General features: G+C 41.6%; 1 protein-coding gene across 3 annotated transcripts in view; it reads left to right on the top strand.

The window, feature by feature from the left end:
• Positions 1-23,821, top strand: part of msraa (methionine sulfoxide reductase Aa) — a 385,986-nt gene that overhangs the window by 254,913 nt on the left and 107,252 nt on the right. The window lies entirely within an intron of this gene.

The raw sequence follows: 23,821 nt of genomic DNA, 5'->3' as shown, positions 1-23,821 counted from the left end.
GCCTAGCAAGCCACTAAAAACATCCTTATAAGGAATGAAACCAGACGGACCACCTGACATCGACCTAGGCACCGGAAACAACGATGGCAAACTCAGCCCTGTCGACCCTGCAAAGTTTTCCTTAGTAACGTCTGGGGGCTTGTGCCAAAATTGGGAGAGACCAGTCAAGCAACATAAATAATCAAGCAACGGCCTGACATGGTCATACTTATGGAATCATACCTTACAGACCATGCCTGATGGACATGGTTATTTATGTCCTGTCCCACCGGCAGGACAGACCCAGCAGAGGTGCTGGCACACTGGTATACAGTTGGGAAGGAGTTGCCCTGGGAACATTGACTCTGGACCCCATAAAGACACGTGGCACCAAGTCAAACATTAACAAGGAAACCTCCTGCTGATTGCCACATACTGCATACCCCACCCCTCCACCAACCCCCTCAGCTGATGAGTAAGTACTCCTCCATGTTGAACACCACTTGGAGGAAGTACTGAGGGTGGCAAGGCACAGAATGTATTCTGGTTGGGGGACTTCAATGTCCATCACCAAGAGTGGCTCGGTAGCACCACTACAGACCAAGCGGGCCGAATCATAAAGGACAAAGGTGCTAGACTGGGCCTATGGCAGGTGGTGAGGGAATCAACAAGAGGGAAAAACATACTTGACCTCATCCTCACCAACCTGCCTGCAGCAGATGCATTTGTCCATGACAGTATTGGTAGGAGTGACCACCACACAGTCCTTGTGGAGATGAAGTCCCGCCTTCACATTGAGGATACCCTCCATCGTGTTGTGTGGCACTGCTACCATGCTGAATGGGATAGATTTCGAACAGACCTAGCAACTCAAGACTGAGCATCCATGAGGCGCTGTGGGCCATCAGCAGTAGCAGAATTGTACTCGAACACAATCTGTAACCTCATGGCCCAGCATATCCCCCACTCTACCATTACCATCAAGCCAGGGGATCAATCCTGGTTCAATGAAGAGTGCAGGACAGCATGCCAGGAATAGCAACAGGCATACCTAAAAATGAGGTGTCCACCTGGTGAAGCTATAACACAGGGCTACTTATGCATAAGCAGCAAGTGATAGACAGAGCTAAGCAATTCCACAGCCAACAGATCAGATCTAAGCTCTTTAGTTCTGCCACATCCAGTCGTGAATGGTGGTGGACAATTAAACAACACACTGGAGGAGGAGGCTCCACAAATATCCCCATCCTCAATGATGGGGGAGCCCAGCACATCAGTGCAAATGATAAGGCTGAAGCATTTGCTACAATCTTCAGCCAGAAGTGCTGAGTGGATGATCCATCTTGTCATCCTCTGCAGGTCCCCAGCATCACAGATGTCACTCCTTAGCCAATTTGATTCACTCCACATGAAGGCACTGGATACTGCAAAGGCTATGGGCCATGTTAATATCCCAGCAAAAGTATGGAAGACTTGCACTCCAGAACTTGCCGCACCCCTAGCCAAGCTTTTCCAGTACAGCTACAACACTGGCATCTACCCGGCTATGTGGAAAATTTCCCAGGTATGTCCTGTACTCAAAAAGCAGGACAAATCCAACCCATTACCACCGTATCAATCTACTCTCAATCATCAGTAAAGTAATGGAAGGGATCATCAACAGTGCTATCAAGCAGCACTTGCTTAGCAATAACCTGCTCACTGATGCTCAGTTAGGGTTCCGCCTGGGTCACTCAGCTCCTTACCTCATTAAAGCATTAAAGCCTTGGTTCAAACACGGACAGAAGAGCTGAACTCCAGAGGCAAGGTGAGAGTGACTGCCCTTGATATCAAGGCAGCATTTGACTGAATGTGGCATTGGAGAGCCCTAGCAAAACCGGAGTCAACGGGAATTGGGGGGAAAACCCCGCTGGTTGGAGTCATACCTAGCACAAAGGAAGATGGTTGTGGTTATTGGAGGTCAGTCATCTCAGTTCCAGGACATCACTGTAGGAATTCCTCAGGGTAGTGTCCTCGGCCCAACCATCTTCAGCTGCTTCATCAATGACCTTCCTTCCATCATAAGGTCAGAAGTGGGGATGTTTGCTGATGATTGCACAATGTTCAGCACCATTCGCGACTCATTGGATACTGAAGTGGTCTATGTCCAAATGCAGCAAGACCTGGACAATATCCAGGCATAGGTTGACAAGTGGCAAGTAACATTTGTGCCACACAAGTTCCAGGCAATGACCAACTCCAACAAGTGAGAATCCAACCATGCTCCTTGATATCGCTGAATCTCCCACTATCAACATCCTGGGGGGTACCATTGACCAGAAACTGAACTGGACCAGCCATATAAAGACTGTGGCTACAAGAGTAGGTCAGAGGCTAGGAATCCTGCAGTGAGTAACTCACCCCCTGACTCCCCAAAGTCTGTCCATTATCTACAAGGCAGAAGTCAGAAGCGTGATGGAATACTCTCTACTTGCCTGGATGAGTGCAACTCCACCAACACTCAAGAAGCTTGACACCATCCAGGACAAAACAGCCCACTTGATTGGCAGCACCCCATACGCAAACATACACTCCCTCCACCACCGATGCACAGTGGCAGCAGTGTGTGTACCATCTACAAGATGCACTGCAGGAACTCACCAAGCCTCCTTAGATAGCACCTTCCAAACCCATGATCACGACCATGATCAGACACGATGGCAGACACACCGTCACGATTATCATCAGAAGGAACCATAGAAGCGGATTTCCATTTTGTGGAGACAGCTAAGGCATATACACCCTTAATCACTCAGCACTTACCAGCTACTACAAAAATGTTTCAGGAAATAAAACAAGCCCAGCAACGAAATGGAGAATGTCTCAAAATCCGTGGATATTTTCTGGAAGGATGGCCAGACTACATTCCTACTAGCTTGATACTACTGATGTACTTTGAACAGCGCATGCACCTCACTGTCATTGACGACTTGTTAGTCTTCAGTGAGAGAATAATCAAACTGAGAGCACGTCAGCTCGATATTCTTCAAAGACTTCACCAAGGTTAACTAGGAGCATGTTGTGCAAGAGCACAGCAATCAGTCTGGTGGTCAGGCATTTCTTGCTCTATAGAGAGATTATTTCTAATTGTCTTACTTGGGCCATAAACAGCCAAGAAAGAGCCACAACTACCTCTTCCTTTTCCGTCGAGGCTGTGGAGTGGCTGGGAATGGACTCATTTGAATTTGGGGGGGAAAATCTTCCTTATTGTCATTGGTTACTGCTCACAGTGGATTGAAGTAAACAGATTGCATAGTATCACAGCAGAAGCCGTCATCCAATCCCTCGAGAACTCGTGCAACACATGGCATCCCGGACATTGTAGTGTCCGACAATGGGCCTCAATTTGCTATTGAGCTATTCCACAATTTCCCTAATGAATATGGATTTGTTCATGTAACCAGTTCACCTCACTATCCTTGAACGAATGGAGAAGCTGAGAGGGATACGAATTGTCAAAGATTTATAGAAGATAAACAAAGCCCTTAATCTAGCTCTTCTGAGTCATCGAACCTAACCACTACAAAATGGTTTCTCACTATCAGAGTTACTAATGGGTAGGAGATTGAGAACACTGATTCCTTCTCCAAAACAAGAACTCAAAGAACGACCAAGAGAGGGTAAAACAGTGTGCCGAAGAACAGAGAAGCAACCACAGGCAAAGGGCACGTTTGTTACTAGTGCTGGAGTCCGGGAGAAAGTATGGGTCCGAAACTGACAGAGGGAAGGCATAATTATTCAAAAAACTGCACAGCCAAGATTGTACAGGAGTGAGGCAGATAAGGGTATCATAAGGAGATACTGCAGAACCTTAAAATCCTTGCAGAGAAAGCCAATAGAAATTTGGGCTTACTGCTCAGATCCTGAGGAAGATAGATTTACCACAAGCTCTACAGCTACCCAGGAGAAGAACACTTATACTGACAGAAAGAAGAGTACAGAATATCCTTGCCCTCAAAAGGAGATCAGAATGAGATCATGGCACCTTGGAGACTAACCCTGTGAAGTCTGAGACCTTGGGGGAAGAGGTAGGAGGATGTAAATATAATAGGGATAAAGACTTGGGGGGTGAGGGGGAATGTAGAGTACAGGGTTAACATCAAGCATACATGATGCTGATGTAATAATGATGTCAGATCACATGATTGAGAAGTAAAAGAGATCTGGAAGGAGGAGAAGCTCCAAACTCATGCAGAAGTCCAAATGTAAATATTTGCTGTAAAGATTAATGGTTTTGAGAAACTACTGACTTGAGCAGCGCACTTTGAGAAAATAAACAATTCCCAAAACTCCCGTCTAGACTCCGACCACACAACAAAACATACCTCTCTTATTTAAGGACACGTTCTTGGCTGTGGTTTTGTCCTTAGTAATGCTGAACTTTGGAGCGTTGTGGAAACAAGATTTCAGTTTACATTCAGCCAGCATTTCAATGCTCTTTCTTCCCCTTTCTGTCAGCAGTAGTCACTGTTTTGTACATTAGCTGACCAGAATGTAACCAGTCCATTCTTTTGCTAAAATATGTAAACGAGCAGCATCTAACGTTACGAATTATTACATTGATAATCATTACTGCCAGTAATTACTGCCAATAGTAAAGTGATATTACCTGATCACAGCAAAACACACCACTTGCTCATTATATAATAACTACAAAGTTATTTGTTTGCATATTTCTAGTGCTAAAAGCTGCAGAAAAAGAAGTGAAATTATGTGGAGTAGTATCTTAGATGCAATTATGGAACTGGAAGGATAGCAATTGTTTTCACCCCATCATATTACAGTGCAAAATTACAGTAGTATCAACAAAAGTCAGAGAACTTTGCACTATGTACCCTATATAAATTGTAATATGTGCAGTCATATACCACTAATGATTTTAACTAGTAGATTAATTTGTGTTCACTAATATCCTACACTCCCGCATTGTGCTCTCATTGCAAATGGCATTAATGATGAGTTAATTTTTTCACTTCTCTCAATCTGACCCAAGCACACTAATTTTCACCAGGCATTCGGTTGATCAAAATAATCTGTTTACCTTTTCTTGCACAGTTCCAGCATTCAATAGCGAGAGCTTTAGCCACGCTTTCAGCTACCCATGAAATGCTTCTTGTTCCATACACGAAGCCCATGAAAATCCAAAGCAACTGCTGCGCTGCTCCATCTTTGACCCCAGCAGACCTTCTGCTTCTGCAGGAAGTTCTTTTTATGACCTTGGCAATGATGGGTGCGTCTATCACTAGGGTGTCGGAGATAAGAGGCTAGCTGGTGTGGAGCTCCCCCAAGTAGCTCTCGTTGCAAGAGAGCTGCATTAGGAAATGTTTTTTTTTAAATTCATCAATTCGTTTTTTGGAGAATTCAGAATGCCTTGAGCCTTCCAGATAATCTCTTTTTTGTCATTAACGGGATGTGAGCGTCGCTGGCTGGGCCAGCTTTTATTGTCCATCCCTAGTTGCCCTTGAGAAGTTGGTGGTGAGCTGCCTTCTTGAACCGCTGCAGTTCATGTGGTGTAGGTACACCCACAGTGCTGTTAGAGAGGGCATTCCAGGATTTTGACTTCCAGGTGGTGGTGTTCCCATCTACCTGCTGCCCTTGTCCTTCTAGATGGAAGTGGCCATGGGTTTGGAAGGTCGAAGGAGCTTTGGTGAGTTCCTGCAGTGCATCTTGTAGATGGTACACACTGTTGCTACTGTGCATGGGTGGTGGAGGGAGTGACTATTTGTGGATGTGGTGCCAATCAAGTGGGCTGCTTTGTCCTGGACGGTGTCCAGCTTCTTGAGTGTTGTGGGAACTGCACTCATCCAGGCAAGTGGGGAGTATTCCATCACACTCCTGACCTGTGCCTTGCAGATTGTGGACAGGTTTTGGGGAGTAAGGAGGTGAGTTACTCATCACATGATTCCTAGCCTCTGACCGGCTCTTGTAGCCACAGTATTTATATGGTTAGCCCAGTTCAGTTTCTGGTCAATGGTAACCCCCGCACAACACAATGGAGGGTATCCTCAATATGAAGACAGGTCTTTGCCTCCACAAGGACTCTGCGGTGGTCATTCCTACCGATACTGTTATGGATAGTTGCATTTGCGGCAGGCAGGTTGGTGAGGATGAGGTTGAGTATGTTTTTCCCTCTTGTTGGTTCCCTCACCATCTGCCGCAGACCCAGTCTAGCAGCTATGTCCTTTAGGACTCTGCTAGCTCAATCAGTAGTGGTGCTACCGAGTCACTCTTGGTGATGGACATTGAAATCCCCCACCCAGAGTACATTCTGCACCCTTGCCACCCTCAGTGCTTCCTCCAAGTGGAGTTCAACATGGAGGAGCACTGATTCAGAAGCTGGGAGAGGGCAGTATATGGTAATTAGCAGGAGGTTTCCCTGCCCATATTTGACCTGATGCCATGAGACTTCATGGGGTCCGGAATAGATGTTGCGGACTCCCAGGGCAACTCCCTCCCGACTGTATATCACTGTGCTCTCACCTCTGCTGGTTCTGTCTTGCCAGTGGGACAGGACATACCCAGGGATGGTGATGGTAGTGTCTGGGACATTATCCTGGATGGTGCTTTGTCCTGGATGGTGTCAAGCTTCATGAATGTTGTTGGAGCTGCACTCATCCAGGCAAATGGAAAGTGTTCCATCACACTCCTGACTTGTGCCTTGTAGATGGTGGACGAGCTTTGGAGGGCCAAGAAATGAGTTACTTACCACAGGGTTCCTAGCCTCTGAATTACTCTTATAACCACAGTACTTATATGGCTAGTGCAGTTTGAACCAAGGCAGTAATGAGGTCAGAAGCTGAGAGACCCTGGCGTAACCGAAACTGAACATCAGTGAGCAGGTTATTGCTAAGCAAATGCTATTTGATAGCACTGGTGATGACCCCTTCCGTCACTTTACTGATGATCGCGAGTAGACTGATGGGGCGGTAATTTGCCGGGTTGGATTTATCCTGCTTTCTGTGGACAGGACATGCCTGGGCCATTTTCCACCTTGCTGGTTAGATGCCAGTGTTGTAGCTGCATTGGAACAGCTTGGCTAGGGGTGCGGCAAGTTCTGGAGCGCAAGTCTTCAGCACTATTGCCGGAATATTGTCAGGGCCCATAGCTTTTAGAGTATCCAGTGCCTTTAGCTGTTTCTTGTTATAGTGTGGGGTGAATCGAATTGGCTGAAGACTGGTATCTATGATGCTGGGGGCATCTGGAGGAAGCTGAGATGGATCATCTACTTGGCACTTCTGGCTGAAGATTGTTACAAATGTTTGGCACGCAAGTAGTCCTGTGTTATAGCTTAACCAGGCTGATACCTTATTTTTAGGTATGCCTGGTGCTGCTCCTGGCATGCCTCCCTGCACTCTTCTTTGAACCAGGGTTGATCCCCTGGCTTGGTGGTAATGGTACAGTGGGGGATATGCCAGGCTATGTGGTTACAGATTGTAGTTATACACAGTTCTGCTGCTGATTGTCCACAGCGCCTCGGTCTGTAATGGTGGACAGGGAAAGTGAGAAATGTGCACTTTAAGAGTTGTTGCATTGGGCCCCACTCCTTTTGCAGCAGTAGCTTTATTTGGGTTGGATGGAGGCTTCAGCACAAATAAGGCGAACCCAGAACTTGTAGCAAAAGACTCCAACCAGTGGAGACCTGTAATTATAACTCAAATATGGACCTGCAACACCAGGTTAAAAACTTCTAGCATATCAACAGTTGACTTTTTTTTCCAGTGCCAGTATTTGTGTTGGGAAGCATCAGTTGCACTGTTTTAGGGCTTAGCAGGTTTACTGTGACTTCAGCTACCAAATTAGCTCTGGACCTCAGTACTAGCTATACCATGACCAACCCTCAGGATGGATTTGAATCCAATATCCATTATAAAATAATAATAAAATGATAACACTGACTGAAATGCTTTTGACTTCCCATACTCACTAACCATAGATATAGGCAATATTGTAACTACTGGTGAACCCTTGACCATGTGGAATGCTGCTATGCTGGATCAGAGTTTTTGCACCTCCCGCTTGTGCCCCACGTTGCCCTATTCTCACCCCCTAGTCTTTTTCTCCCTGGCTTATGCTTTTCATATTTTCCAAGCCCCACTTTGTAATCCACTTCATCATTACTGCCACCCTCTTGCCCTCTGCAATTTGCTACTGAGCTCCTACCCTGCTGCTATACCAGCCCCTTGGCTCTCATGGAAATCTCCATGTTCCAGTCCAGGCATCATCACTCTGAGCATTTACATTCCCATGTTCGGGTGCTTACCCCATCTGTTGCAATACTGAGGTATCTCCCCTGTCCCACTTTTCATCCTCATGTCCCTCCATCTAATTTTCCGCGTTGTGTCTGATTTCACCAGGCCTGCAAAGTCCCCAGCAGCCCCTCCCTCCATGTTGGCCAACAGACTTGCATTGGCTTAAAACCGGTGTCATCTATTTATAAAGTTTTACTGTTTTTAAAAAAAAAAGTCAACATTGTTAAGTTCAGGTATAAGTTCCCTTGAATTTGATTTATAGTTGAGCGTTTTTGGATCATTTCAATATTTTCTAATCTCGCCATTTTTCCTCTTCACTTGGGAGCTCTCAAACAACTGTTTGGCTATACCTAGCCAAATATTGGATGATATCCCGGGTTGAGAGCATCTGGTGCCCAACAAAGCCTTGCATTTTTAAAAACTACTGTTATTTTCAACCCAGAATCTATGAAATGAGATTTCTGAGTTCCTAGCAGCCTTGGTATCAAATATTTTCATTTGATAATATTTTGGGGATACATAACTGACCCACCCATTTATTATTAGCATGCAATTAACATATGCTTTTGAACCAATTTACATTTTGCATGTTGTTGGTACAAGTGGCATGCTCTTAGAGCATTGTGCACTAGTACTCGTGATTCTATCAGTATGCATTGTGGTGCCAGTTTGCACATTGTGCCATATATATCACTGCATAAAAATAGAAACATTAGATTTAGAGATATTCCTCATGTTATATTATTTTTATTGTATATGAATGCCCCTCATACACTTTTTCCAGCGACATTTCACTGTAGCTTGTCAAATACTTAATAGCAATGTTGAAGGTGCATGTAAACACTGATGTGCTATTGGCATTGGGACATACAGCGTGACCATATGTACATTTACCAATTTGGAAGTTGAATTAGCAGCAGCCAGAAGCAGGCCTTTAGAATGGTTTTCTTGCAAAGAAAAGATTAATCCTATTTAAAAGTAGGACTGACATGTTTTCTGCACTTAATGGAATCCTGCTACAGCATTGGTCCACAGTTGCTGGCAACTATTCAGTATCCTAACGAAGAAATCATTCTTATGTGTGGGCCAAGACAGTAAATGTTGGCAGGCAATTCTATAATGAAAGCCATCATAGCCAAGTCGGATTTAAAAACATATTATATATGTGTAATATATATACCAAATCCATATATATTTATGTATGTGTGTGATTTTATACATATATCTATGTTTTTATATATTTTTTCCTTTGGTGGCAAAGCTATATTTATTGTCCATCTTTATTTACCCTCATTATGGGCAAGGCTGTATTAATTGCTTATTCAGTTACTTTGTGAAGGTGGTGGCAAATGCCTTCTTTGAACTTCTGCAGTACTTGTGGCAGGAAGAGAATTCCACAGACTAATGGCCCCCACCCACCCCACAAGAGAAAAAAATTCTCCTCCTCTCCGTCTTAAATGGGAGACACCTTATTTTAAAACTCTGTCCCCTAGTTCTAGTCTCTTCTAGAAGGGGAAACATCCTCTCAGCATCCACCCTGTCAAGTCCCCTCAGTATCTTATATGTTTCAATAAGATCACCTCTCAGTCTTCTAAACTCCAATGGATACAGGCACAACCTCTCCAACCTTTCCTCATAAGGTAACCATCCCGTTCCAGTTATTAGTTTAGTGAACCTTCTCTGAACTGCTTCTATTATAATTTCTTAAGTAAGGTGACTAAAACTGTACACAGTACTCCGGATGTGATTTCACCAACGCCCTGTACAACTGCAGCAAAACTTACCTACTTTTATATTCCATTCCTGTGCAATAAATGGCAACATTCTATTTGCCTTTCTAATCACTTTCTGTACCTACATACACTAGCTTTTTGTGATTCATCTAACAGGATACCCAGATCCCTCACTATTGCAGATTTCTGCAACCTCTCTCCATTTAAATAATATACTGCCTTTTTATTCTTCCTGCCAAACTGAACAACCTCATATTTTCCCACATTATACTCCATCTGCTAAATTTTCACCCACTCACTTAACCTATCTATATTTCTTTGCAGACTCCTTAAGTCCTCTTCACAACTTATTCTTCTACCTATCTTTGTGTCATTAGCAAATTTAGCGATTATACATTTGGTCCCTTCATCCAAGTCATTGATATAGATTGTAAATAGTCAAAGCCCCAGCACTGATCCCTCTGGCACTCCACTAGTTACAGCCTAAATGACCCATTTATCCATTCTTTCTGCTTCCTATTAGCTAGCAAATCCTCTGTCCATGCTAATATGCTATCTCCTACAACTTTGAGCTCTTAACTCGTGTAGCAACCTTTGATGTGGCACTTTATCAAATGCCTTCTGGAAATCTAAATACACCACATCCACGCACTCCTGTTTATCCACGCTGCTTGTTCCTTCCTCAAACAACTCAAATAAATTAGTCAAATGTAATTTTTCCCTTTCACAAGACCTTGTTCTACCATTCACACGCACGCTGGACAAATCTTTTGTTTCTTTACTACAACCACGATCACTCCCTTTGCCTTTTGTATCATGTCAATTCATTTCTCCCATCATCCACCCTATCAAAGATCTTCCCTTTTGTTCTTCCTCCACCCCCCCCCCCCCGACTTTTCACTTGCTCAAAGTCTATTACTATCTTCCTTCTGTCCCAAGGAAGGGACCTTGACCTGAAACATTAGCTCTGCTCCTCTCTCCACAGGTGCTGCCAAACCTGCTGAGTAGTTCCAGCATTTTCTGTTTTTAAATCTTTGCAGAGCTTTGGGGAGAGAGCAAGGGAGCGAGCCCAATTGGCTGCTCTCAGAAGGCTGGCACAGGTTCAGTTGAACCAATGGCCTCCCTCTGTGCTATATGATTCTATGTTTGGGCCTCTTGTAGACTAATTGATAGTGTTTGGTTGCTATGATTAGTTAACATCAAACATTACCTTTGTCTTTAACCTAGCTCTGTTCTTGTTGCCATGGTGTTGTTGTGACTGATCCAGTTAAACTTCTGGTCAATTTTGATCTCCAAGATGTTGATGAGGATGGAGTCGGCAATGGTAGTGCCATAGAAGGTCAAGGGAAAATGACAACGTTTTGTCCTGGTGTAAAAAGTTATTTCTTGGCATCTGAAAGGTCTTTAACCTAACAATTCTTATGCTGAATTTTGATCAGTGAAACTTGGAATTAGCCTTGGGAAGAGTACAATGCAGATTCACCAAATGATACCAGGGCTTAAAGTGTTAAATTATGAGGACAGGTTGCAAAAACTTAGCCTAAGTTTAGCAGGTGATTTAATCAAGATATTTTAAATGTTTAAGCGAATCCAATGGAGTGGATACAGGAAAAATATTTCCTCTGGTGCAGAATCAAGTACAAGAGAGCAAGATGTTAAAATTAGAGGGAAGTCTTTCAGGAATGAAATCGGGAAGTATTTTTCACACAAAATCTCAGAAATCTGAAATTCGCTCCCTTAAAAAGAAATTTTTGAGACTGAAGTTGATAGTTTTTTTGGTCAGGTAAGAGCAAAGGTGAGTAAATAAATGGAGGTCCAGATTCACCATGAGCCAATTGAATGATGAAACAAGCTTGAAGGGCTGTTCCTATATTCCCTACCATGTTCTGATATCAGCATATTATATTAATTGGAGATCATCATATTCCTGTGGCGCTGCTGCTTTTGTCATTCTTAAAGTAGAAGTCGCAGGGAAGGGAAATACTGTTGAAGTAACCTTGGTGAAATGCTGCAGTGAATCATGTAGATTGTTCATATTTCAGTCACAGTACGCCAGTGATAAGGCTATGACAGAGATCAAGCAAGAGAACTACTTTGATCTGATAATGTTTGAGCTTCTTGATTGTCATTGTGCCTGCACCCACCCCGGTGAATGGATAGTATTCCTTCAGACTCCTGACTTGAGTTTGTAGATAATAGAGAAGATTTAAGGATAAAGAGGTGAGCCATTTGTCACAGGGTGCTGAGGCTCTGCTCTGTTCTTGTAGCCATGGTGTTGATATGACTGATCCAGTTAAAGGTCTGGTCAATTTTGATCCCCAGGATGTTGATGGCGATGGGCTGTAACTTTTAAGGTCAGGGGCGGTCAAATTTTTGTCCTGTTGGAGATAGTTATTTCTTGGCATCTAAATGTTGCCTGTCATTTGTCAACTCAAGCTTGGATGCTATCCAGATCCTGCTGTGGACTGGCATGTGTTCCTTCATGATTAGAATAGTTATGAATGAAGGTGAACAATGTGGAATCGCCGTTGACCTTATGATGGAAGGAAGGTCATTAATGAAGAAGCTGAATATATTTTGGTAAGGACACTTCTCTGAGGTTCTCTGTCAGCAATGTCTTAGGGCTGTGATCATTGACCTCTGACAACCACAACTACCTTACTTTGTGCCAGGTATATCTTTAGTTACTGGAGGGCTCACTATTGACCACAGTTGAGTTCTATTTTGACAGGACTGTCTGATGCCATAATCAGTAAAATGCTGGCTTGATGTAGAGGGCAGTTACTCTCACCTTTCCACTGGTCATCAGCTCACATCCATGCCTGAATGAAGGAACCCAACCTCAGCAATGGTGAACAGATGATCGCTGAGTAAATGTCAATTTGTGCCAGCATTGATGACTCCTATTACCATATTATTGACAGTTGAGAGAAGTCTGTTGGGGTGGTAGTTACATTTATCTTTTAGAATTATACTGTTTCTTCTGGGAAGAATATATTTGGGTAGTCTAAGTTTAGCTTAGATAGCTAAAGGAATTGAGAGTTGTGGTGTACAGACCTTCAGCATTATAGCTGGGATGTTATCAGTGTAAATAACCTTTTACTATGTCCAGTTTACTGAACTATTTCTTAAAACCTTGTGGAGTGAACCAAATTGACTGGATACTGTCATCTGTGATGGTAGAATATTAGGCGGATGCCAAGTAGGCACTTCTGGCTGAAGGTGCTATCAAAAACTTCATGTGCTGGACTCTAGCATGGTGAGGATGGAGATGTTCATGGAACCTCTTCCTCCTATCTGTTACCGGATTGTACAGCAGGATGTGTTTGGTTCCTCAGAGATTTACCCTGATCTGTTGGTGGTGCTCTCATCACCTGAGATCCACCCACCCACTTTCCAATAATGGTTGCTGGTTACATGTCTGAAGCAAGCACCCTGGTTGATGTTGTTTTTTGTTGCCTTTCCTAGCCTGGAGCACAAACCTAATTTTTATGGTTTCCCAGTCCCACCACCACATCCCAGCCACCCCACAAACCCAACTGTCTTAATTGACGTGAGCTCGCTCAGTGTAGGCCAGGGAATGTAGCTGGAATCTCCTGTGCACTGACCCACTATATTATGCATTCCATTTGTAATGTGTCAGTTCGCAAGTATTAAACAAAACCTTCAATCTATTGTTAACTGTATATGCATTAAAGATGTATTTTGTTTACACCTAACTGCTATGTTATTGAAATAGTTAAAACTTCATTAAAGGTTAATAATGAATGCAGTTTCTAAAAAAGAAAAGCCACATACAAGCCCATTTATTTAGGATACAAATGGTATTTGTTTGTCATAGAATTGTCAAATACCTGACAAGCCAAGGACAGCAATGACAGTTAGCTTTGATTTTCCCGTTGATTATTTGTGCACAAGACGAAATGTACTTGTGTGATGTTGAGAATACGCAAAAAGCCCAGGTGTGCATCAAAGGCTGTAAAAATAGTGCACAGCATGCAGTACGGCAGCAACCACAGGGCAGTTTATTAATAGCTTTAAATAATTGACTATTGGCCACAGGAAGATTGAATAGCCGATTTCAATAAATCCTGTGACTGTATATGAGACCCCTAAAGGCTTCAGCATAAATGTTGAAATAAAGTGTGTGATATGTAATAAATAAAATGTTTTGCGTATCTGATTGGATTAATTCAAGATTTATTCCTATCAAACTCACACTAAAGTCTGATTCTAAAATCATAATTTCATTTGTGATACTATTACATTTTTACACTAAAGGAAAAAAGTGCTTTATTGTCTCATATATTTTTCTACCAAAGAAAGTGAATAATGCTGTTTCCATTGCTCTACTATCATTTTTAGCTATTGCAATAAGAAAGAATGCTTATTCATTGGGTGGCATGGTGGTTGCAATATGCAGCACTGTAAGATGGTGAGTCCTGGGATCTTTCACATGTTGTATTCTAAATACCAATCATGATGCTGTGGAGTGGCACTAAACTTGAGGGCAGGTGCTTTGCCACTGAATGAAAGCCACTGGCGTTTAAAGGAAGGTGCAGGCAGTGGGCTGAAGGCAAGTCTCACTGTCTCAGCAATGGATGGTTTATGGTGCAAAGGAACTGTGCTAAGGGCAAGGGGAGAAAAATACATATTTTAAAAAGGGATTCCAACATTTAAAGGAAATATATGGTTATCAGCACTAGAGGTAAGCCCAAGAGGCAATTCCTCCAATTAAAATATTTTATTTTCCCACTGTCGAGGAATTAAGAAAAAGATCATTTTTATAAATAGTTGGGAATTTTCTACTTTATTTGTAAAACATGTTAAAATGAATAATTTGCCATTGCCATTTGCCATTTTCAAGACTTGCATTAACTGTTTCATAAGCTTTTTTTTTTAAAAAAAAGATGCATTTACTTACTTTTAGAAAAAATCCCTATTTACAGAATGCCATCAGCTGTTGATTCTACCCTAGTTCATCATTTCAAGGAGTTAAAAATAATGAAATTCAACAGTCAATTTTGTTTGTGTAAGTTGAAAGCAACTTAAAACTAAAAACATTCGAGGCATCAGATTACAATTATGAAGGTAGGGACATTTCACGAAGGTGCAACCAATTGGCAACCAGGTTTTAGAAATTTAAACGAAGGTTACTCAGATCAATAAAAGTGATTACTAGTTCTTGAAAAATGTTTACCATGGAGGCTGCGTTTAGATATTTTCTGGGTTATTCTGATGCAGCTCAACCTTTGAATCCAGCCCATCCTCACAGATAAAAATGAACAGATGTGCTGTTCTCAGACTGGGCTGGAGCTATCCACATGGAAGGTGCTGAATTCAGATTGAAACTGCTTGTGAATCACTTGCTTCAAGCCTTCTACAGTAAGGGAATTGTATAAACGCAGTAAAAAAAAACAAAGCCTTGTTTTTTTTTTAATACAGTCCCAGAGAGGCAGTGAAGTTTGTATGAGATTAATATCCTACCGAAACTGAAGTAGATTTAAAAATTGAAGCCAAATGCCATAAATTTTACAGTGTACTCTTTTATAGTCAGTGTATTAACATGTGAGTTTTAAATAACCTTATCTAAAAACTTTTTCTAAATAACCTTCTGAATACTAAATACTTCTATTATGATATGTTTTTATATATTTTATCATCACCAGCGTGTTTTATTTGTACTGAATGTTAAGTTTCATAATGTTAAATTTTGTCAACATATGATTATCCCTCAGCTCACTATTCTCAAACAACTGAACATATGTAGTTATTTTTAATGGATTTTGTACACATTTTCTACTGCTCTGGTTAGTTTCCATCAAACAATATGACTGTTCCTGCAGCTCTGTTTATGATTATAAATTCTCTTACTGCAGTCAATTTGCTTCAAATGAAATCATAAGAACTCTTTTAGATAGCTAGTTGATTGTCATATGGCACGTTAGAGTCCTTGGGTTCTGAATGGCTAGAACAACAGTGTAGATGGGCTGTAAAGAAATAAAAGTTATGATCTCAAAGTTAGTTGTATTGCTATTTTAGTATTGCTGAAAAAATAAACGTTTTTGTTGAAGCTTTCTGGTGTATTCTCCATGGCAACTCCTTTACCAATCAAAGTCCACTTGCCAACCAGTCAGCACTCCCTTCTCATACAGTACAAATTGGTTGTCTCCCTTGGATTTGTATTCTTGAGAAATGTCCTAATGAGTTTAGGATGAAAATCTTCGGCAGAATGTTTCTATTTTTTTTGAGCAATACTCTTCTGTGCTGCCAAACGACTGTTTGTATTGCTATTTTATTTATTTCTCGTTCTGTATTTTTCCTCTCTTTTATGAAAGTTCTTTTTGGGAATACAGCTCCACAGGTGCTGAAAGGCTTCCAGTATCTAACCCAAGTTGCCGTCTATGTGATTCTATATAATTACCATTGGCAGTTTGTTCAACTTTGGCCCAGATTATAGCATCCTAACTGCTGCCCCAGCTGAAAGCCTTGCTAACTACGGGTAAACCTGAAATTGAAGATTTATCAGTCCGAGCCCTTATGTGGCCAATTTTCACTTTGGACAGAGACCAGGTGGGTAATGGGGTTCCACCACGCGCCTTGTCCTCAGCAATGCAAGAGTGACATTTTTGATGGCCATACTTAGCTTACATTTAACCAGCGGGTTACGAGTGCTGAAGGTCGCCAACTGCGATGGGCCCAAGAGGCCCAGCAGTGCTGTTTTAGATCCAAGCTAGAAGCTGGGTGTTAAACAGAGCAGGGAGACAATGGCAGGGGAGTGGGGGACATCGATGGTCTGGCCGCTGGTGGAAAGATTTTATAGGACATGGGGAAACATTTGTGCTCCTCCTGGCCTCAAAAGATGTGTAAAAAGAAACAAAAACCTGCCTGGTTTTAGAATGACCTGCAGCAATCCCTTTAAGGAGCACAGGGTTGATTGCCTTGCACTAATAAGCAGAATGCGCACAGCATATCTTCTGATCCATTGGGATCCTATGTACATCATAGGGCTGTGCTTTTCATTTTGTAAGGAGCTCTCCACCCAAAACAAGTAGGCAGCTGGCAACATGGAAGCAAAATGCTGCAGACTTCAACCTAGGGTCTTAAAAGGAGTGGCTAGTGAGATAGTTGATGCATTGGTTTTAATTTTCCAAAACTCCCTAGATTCAAGGAAGGTCCCATTAGATTGGAAGATAGCAAATGTAACTCCATTATACCAAAAGGGAAGGAGCAGAAAGCGGGAAGTTATAGGCTGGTTAGCTTAACATCTGTCATAGGGAAAATGTTAGAAGTTATTATTAAAGAAGCTATAGTAGGGCAATAAGTTCAAGGTAAGCAGGCAGAGTCAACATGGTTTTGTGAAAGGGAAATCATGTTTAACCAACTTATTGGAGTTCTTTGAGGAAGTAACATGTGCTGTGAATAAAGGGGAACTGGTGGATGTACTGTATTTAGATTTCCAGAAGGCATTTGATGAAGTGCCACATCAAAGGTTATTGCGAAAAATAAAAGCTCATGGTGTAGGGGGAACATATTGGCATGGGTAGAAGATTGGACTGGCTAACAGGAAGCAGAGAACAGGCATAAATGGGTATTTTTCAGGTTGGCAAGATAGGTGTGCCACAGGGATCAGTGCTAGGACCTCAACTGTTTACAATTTATATAAATGACTTGGATGAAGGGATGGGTGGGATGGTTGCCAAATTTGCTTATGACACAAAGGTAGATAGGAAAGTAAGTTGTCAAGAGGACATAAGGAGACTACAAAAAGATATAGTTAGGTTAAGTGAGTGGGCAAAGATCTGTCAAATGGAGCATAATGTGGAAAAATGTGAAATTGCCCATTTTGGCAGGAAGAATAAAAGAGAAGCATATTATCTAAATGATGAGAGATTGCAGAGCACTCAGATGCAGAGGGATCTGGGTGTCTTAGTGCATGAATCACAAAAGGCTAGTATGCAGGTACAGCAAGTAATTAGGAAAACTAATAGAATAGTATCATTTATTGTGAGGGGAATTGAATAGTAGGGAGGTTATGCTTCAGTTATACCAAGCACTAGTGAGACCACATTTGGAGTACTGTGTACAGTATTGGCCACCTGATTTAAGGAAGGATGTAAATGTGTTGGAAGCAGTTCAGAGAAGGTTTACCAGACAAATACTTGGAATGGGTGGGTTGTCTTAAGAGGAAAGGTTGGACAGACTAGGCTTGTACCTGCTGGGGTTTAGAAGAGTAAGAGGTGACTTGATTAAAACATATAATATCCTGAGGGGTCTTGACAGGGTGGATGTGGAGAGGATGTTTCCTCTTGTGGAAAAATCTAGAACTAGGGGTCACCCATTTAAAATGGAGATGAGGCAACATTTGTTCTGAGGGCTGTGTGTCTTTGGAACTCTCTTCCTGAAAAGGCAGTGGATGCAAAGTCTATGAATGTTTTTAAGGCAGAGGTGGATAGATTCTTGGTAAACAAGGGGGTGATAGGTTATCAGGGGGTAGGTGGGATGCAGATTTGAGGTTACTATCAGGTCACCCATGATCTTATTAAATGACGGAGCAGGCTCGAGGGGTCGAATGGCCTCCTTGTTCATATGTTTGATGCTGGACATCTGAAATAAAAACAAAATGCTAGAAATACTCGGTAAGTTGGTCAGCATCTGTGGAGAAAGAAATAGTTAATAGTCGATGACATCTGGTCAAAATCTGGCAATGCCAAATGTGTCTCAGTTGGTAGTACCCTTCCCTCTGAATCACAAGATTGTGGGTTCAAATCCTACCCCAGTGCTTGAGCGCACAAATCCAGGCTGACACTCCAGTGCAGTACCGAGAGAGTACTGAACTGTCAGAGGCGCTGACTCTCAGATGCGACATTAAACTGAGGGCCCATCTGCTCTCTCTGAAGGACATGAACGATCCCATGGCCCTACTTCAAAGAAAGGCAGGGGAGCTATCCTGGTGACCTGACCATTAAGTTATCCCTCAATCAACATCACCAAAACAGATTATCTGGTCATTATCATATTGCTCTTTGAGGGAGCTTGTTGTGTGCAAATTGGCTGCTGCATTCCCTACATTATAACAGTGCCTATGCTTCAAAAGTATTTCATTGGCTGTAAAGTGCTTTGGGAAGTCCTGTGGTTGTGAAAGGCGCTATATAAATACAAGTCTTTCCTCTTTCATTCGCTTGGGCTGCCCATGCAAAGATCGCATCCAAAGGGGTGTTTTGGTTCAGGCCCACAATTTTTGCAGCACTGCAACCCTTTACCCACCCAGCAGAGGTTGTGAAATCAGCCCCTATGACTCAGTACAACATTAGGTGGCGCATTTATTCACTAAGCCGTCAGGAGAACTCTTTTTTGCTACTTAAGTAAACATTCTTTACAAAAATGAAATTGGGAATAAATAATGCAGTGATTCGTTGCTACATTTCCTGTCAACATGCTTTGCAATTTTAATTAGATGGAAGCCTGGGAACTATTGCACAATGTAACCTTTAAGGAACAGTCTGTAACTGCATCACTCAACATCACCAGATAATCTATCACTCTGGAATCAAATGCTCACACAAATGTTCAGGCTGTAGGGGAAAAATGGAAGAATGTGCTTCTCTTTTGTGGTATAAATAAATTATGCAGTACGAGCACATTGGGCTATCGAAGAGAAACTCGCGCTGACATTGTAACAATCTGCTTGATAATGCGGTTGTATTGCTGGCTGATTAGTTTATGGGATCCCATACTCCGTACTGCTTTAAGGCCAAGAGGGGCAAACTAGACAGCGTAAGGATGAGCAGAAGGAGCTTTAGTCTCTGCTTCCGAGCTTGATTCTCAGAGATATCTTTGTGATTGTTAATAAAGATTCCAAAAGTCAACACTGAAGAGCCAGGGTGCTTCTGTTTTGTGTTCGCTACAACTGAGTCCTGGCTGTGATCACAAGCTCTCCATCATACAAATCTTTTTTTTATATCCTACGGACTGTGGCGTGGTTGATTGCTTTACCACCTGAGTGCTTTACGACAAATGATCATCTGAAAGAATACAAATCATTCAAGACAACAGCATACAGACAATGTGTGAACACAACAGCTGCCTTTTTCCTGACAGACATAGTAAGGCCATAACCAATGCTTTCGATTGCTTTGCATTGTCCGCATTGTTACTTTGGTTAATGGAATTATTTAAAATCAAATTAAATTGATGACTGGTCATTTGCTGAGGCTGGGATCACTGAAGAAATGGTGGCTATTACTCCATGTACAGAGCTAAAATTAACATTATTTTGCATTCTTTTGAATGTAAATCTGATACTTTTAACCTTAACCAGCAACTGAAGAGTCTTGTTTGGCTTAATTGTCCTCCATTTAAGCATACTGGCTAAAATGTGGTGTCAAAGAATGGGTCATTTTAAGTGGTTTATTCCAGACTGTTTTGTGTTAAACCTGACTGTTAATTTGTTACATTTTATGGATGATTGTGATTTCCTTTATAACTTACCATCTAAAGTAACCTGGTATCACGAGCCCGATATTTGTTAAAAGTTATAATCCCAAATTCTGTAAGGTCTCATGCCACTCCTAATTCACTCTAATCAGCAGGAACTTCAGTAATCATACCTGTCAATTTTGAAAAACTAGTTAAAGGCAGCAGATAGCTTCAAAAGCAAAAAGCTGAGTGTGCCAAAAACAAACTTTAAACATGGGCTTTCCAATGCTGCACCACGAGGAGTTAGACTGAAAGCCCAGCGGGACACAAGCTGGTTCTGACTTGAACTGCACTATTCTGTACCCAGCCTTCCATCACTTGTATTGCTGGGGGAACAGCTGAAGGGCACAGCAGCAATGAAGAGGTTAAAAATCACTGATAGGCCATGAGAGTTCAAAGGATGAAGGTCAAGCCCTCAACAGTTTGGTTTTTGACCCTTTTATCAGTATATTTTTCAACATTTGAGAACCTACTATAGTTCAGTCTTTCAAACCAAATTAATCCTCTTGGAAGAGTTCGATATTTTAAGCATGAAAACATAAGGGCTTCAGATATGTCACCTGCCATCCTGTAGGATCTAATATGTCACCTGCCATCCTGTAGGATCTAAATCCAGATGCAATACGTTCATTTGTGAACTGAAATCTTCTTAAAACATGCACCTGCATTAATCCCAACGAGAAGCATATCCCACCCAAAAAAGGATGTTTATCTCCTCATCCTGTGAAGATTTATGAATTTGTTTGGTTTTTCCAAAGGACTATGAAATGCACTGCACATTGAATTGTCAAATCTTTTACTTCACCGTAGGCTGGCATTTATTTACATTTGTTAACAACATGCAGGCAACATCTGTATAGAGGAGAACATGTGGACTGATGTGCCTGTGATCATGCTTCCTTTGTTTATTGTACAGTATGTGGGGCAAGGATTGCTATTTATTGCTGTTGAACATTCAGTTTGAAAATCTCTCTTGTGAGCATTTTTGAGAGTTATAGAATTTTTATACAGGTATGAAAACTTGGAAAATGCACAAATAATGAACTCCGGAGCATTTTAAGAGGGAATTTTTGTTGGCTTATGGAAACTTATGTTTATTTAAAAACTGTTTATGGAGGTAAACTCACTAGTAGTGCAGTACATTTCCTGCTTCTGTGCTCCTAGCACAGCCCAGATGTGCAGTGCAATGCAGTAAACAGTGCATTCACAGGCACTCCATGATTTTAAGCATCAGCTTTAAGAAGCAGAAAATTTGCACTTAGGTGGGGATGAAAAGTCAGGAAGCAACGGAAGATGGGGAAGTTGTTTGCGTGTGTATGTGTGTGTGTGAGTGTGCATGTGTTGAGGGGATGGTGTGTACACGAGGGTGCAAAGGATTAGAATTGGACAATGCAGAGTAATAAGAAAAGATAAAAGGATAAGAAGGTGAACTACAAGAAAGAAAACCATCAGCACATGTAGCTGGACAAGCAAAGGGACAGTAGATACAGCAGTGCTTTTCAGTGACCTCCTCAATTCCCATAGTTGAAAAGTCAGAAAAAGGACTGTGTTGATAGTCTTTGTTTCCCTTCACTAGCCCCTTACCTCTGTGTTGAAGAACATTGAAAATATTGAGGCAACCTCTTTGTCCATGAAGTTCTGACAATGTAGACCAAGAAGCTGTAATGAGCAGAAATTATAAGTCAAAAGTTGCAACTGTGATAATACATGTGATCTTTATATTGATGCTGGTTTGGGGTAGATGGGAATGACTGAATGACTAACACATCTTTCTATTCTAATTCACCTTGGATTTCTGACAAAAACTGCTGCAGGGTTATAGCTACTGGACACGCTAATGTTTTATATTGACCGTAGGTTAGTGAGTGCAGTTGGAAGTACAGCACTGACCAGTTTCTGCAGTTAATGAACAGCCAGATTAAACTGAACTGCTTTGATAACTAGTAATACAGGAATGTTGATAGAGGTGAAGAAAAGTATAATAATCTGGTCATTAACTGTATATTTTTTACATGGACTGCGAAACTTTCTGCTTCAGTGTAATTACACGCACATTTCACAGAACAAAGGTTTGATTTTAATCACTGTTGAGTTGCTTCATGAGATGTTTGTTTAATTGGTGTTTATTGCTATGAATGAGGAAAAGTTCCCTGCCTCACAGGACATTAGGGGGTCTAAAATGTCTTCATTATTGCGCATTGGTGCATAGTGCTTTTAGTTATTGTCACCCTTTGACTCAATGACTACTCCTTAGTTTTTCTTAATCTTCTGTTGTATTGATATTTAAGCTTCTGCTGAGACTATTTAAGGCAGAGCGAGGGAGTATTGGTCACTTGAGAACCCCTAGCCATCCCTTTTCAAAGATGCTTAGTGGGCAAGGCCAAACATAGATGGTATGGATGATAAGGTTTGTAAACTGGGTATTCCTGATCGAGGAGGATTATTCCTAAACAAAAAAGAAACTGTATTTCCCTAACAATTAGTTTCTACAGAGCAGTGCACTTGAAATTTGCTCTCCTTAAACATATGCCTTGTTAAATGTAAAAGATCGTGGAACATTGTGCAAACAATGTTATACTGAAGTAATTTTATCACAGCCTAATAGCCATGATGGTACACCTCCCTACATTTCTTTAATTCACAGCATGCTGTCTTTGTAGAGTTACAGGCTGCAGCCCACGTCCACTCTTCATAGCTGCAGTGAAGATTCAATCTGGTGTCTTCCCAGGACCTGGAACTGTGGTGGGAATGCTGCCAAATGGCACCTTTTATTGAGAACTGAGTGAATGTGAATGGAAAGTTCCATTTGCACCATAGCTCTGACTTTAAATTTGCTTCAGATTAAAACGAATCATGTAAAAGGTGTAAAACACTTATTGGAACATTAGCTGTTAGTAAAAACTCCCGCCTCCTGATAAGCAGTTTGAAGTTGGCTTGGGTTTAGGTGATATTGATTCAGGATGTTGGAAACTCTTACAAAATTCCATTTATAATTTTAGAATTCTGTAACAGTTTCCAACATCCTGAATCAATGTCACCGACTTTGCACCTGCCTCCTTACCCACTTTGCACCATAGCGTAGGTATTGGTTTAAACTGTGATATCCATAAATGAACTGGTTCACATTTAAGGTCCAAGGTCTAGACAAAGGAATAGAATTGAGTGGTCCACACAAGCAGGGTGGAACTGTTTTATATATATGGTAACTACCACAGGCCTGATTTATAAACTGGCTCGCCAATCTTTGGGCGATGCATTTTCATCTTGATCTGTACGCTCAACCTCTTAACAGAGATTTTTAAAATTTGGAAATACAGATTTAGATTTGATTTCTGAAAAAAG

Source organism: Cetorhinus maximus, chromosome 5 (assembly GCF_964194155.1).
Source record: "Cetorhinus maximus chromosome 5, sCetMax3.hap1.1, whole genome shotgun sequence".
NCBI classification, from domain to species: domain Eukaryota; kingdom Metazoa; phylum Chordata; class Chondrichthyes; order Lamniformes; family Cetorhinidae; genus Cetorhinus; species Cetorhinus maximus.
This window is presented reverse-complemented; position numbering and strand designations above follow the sequence as displayed.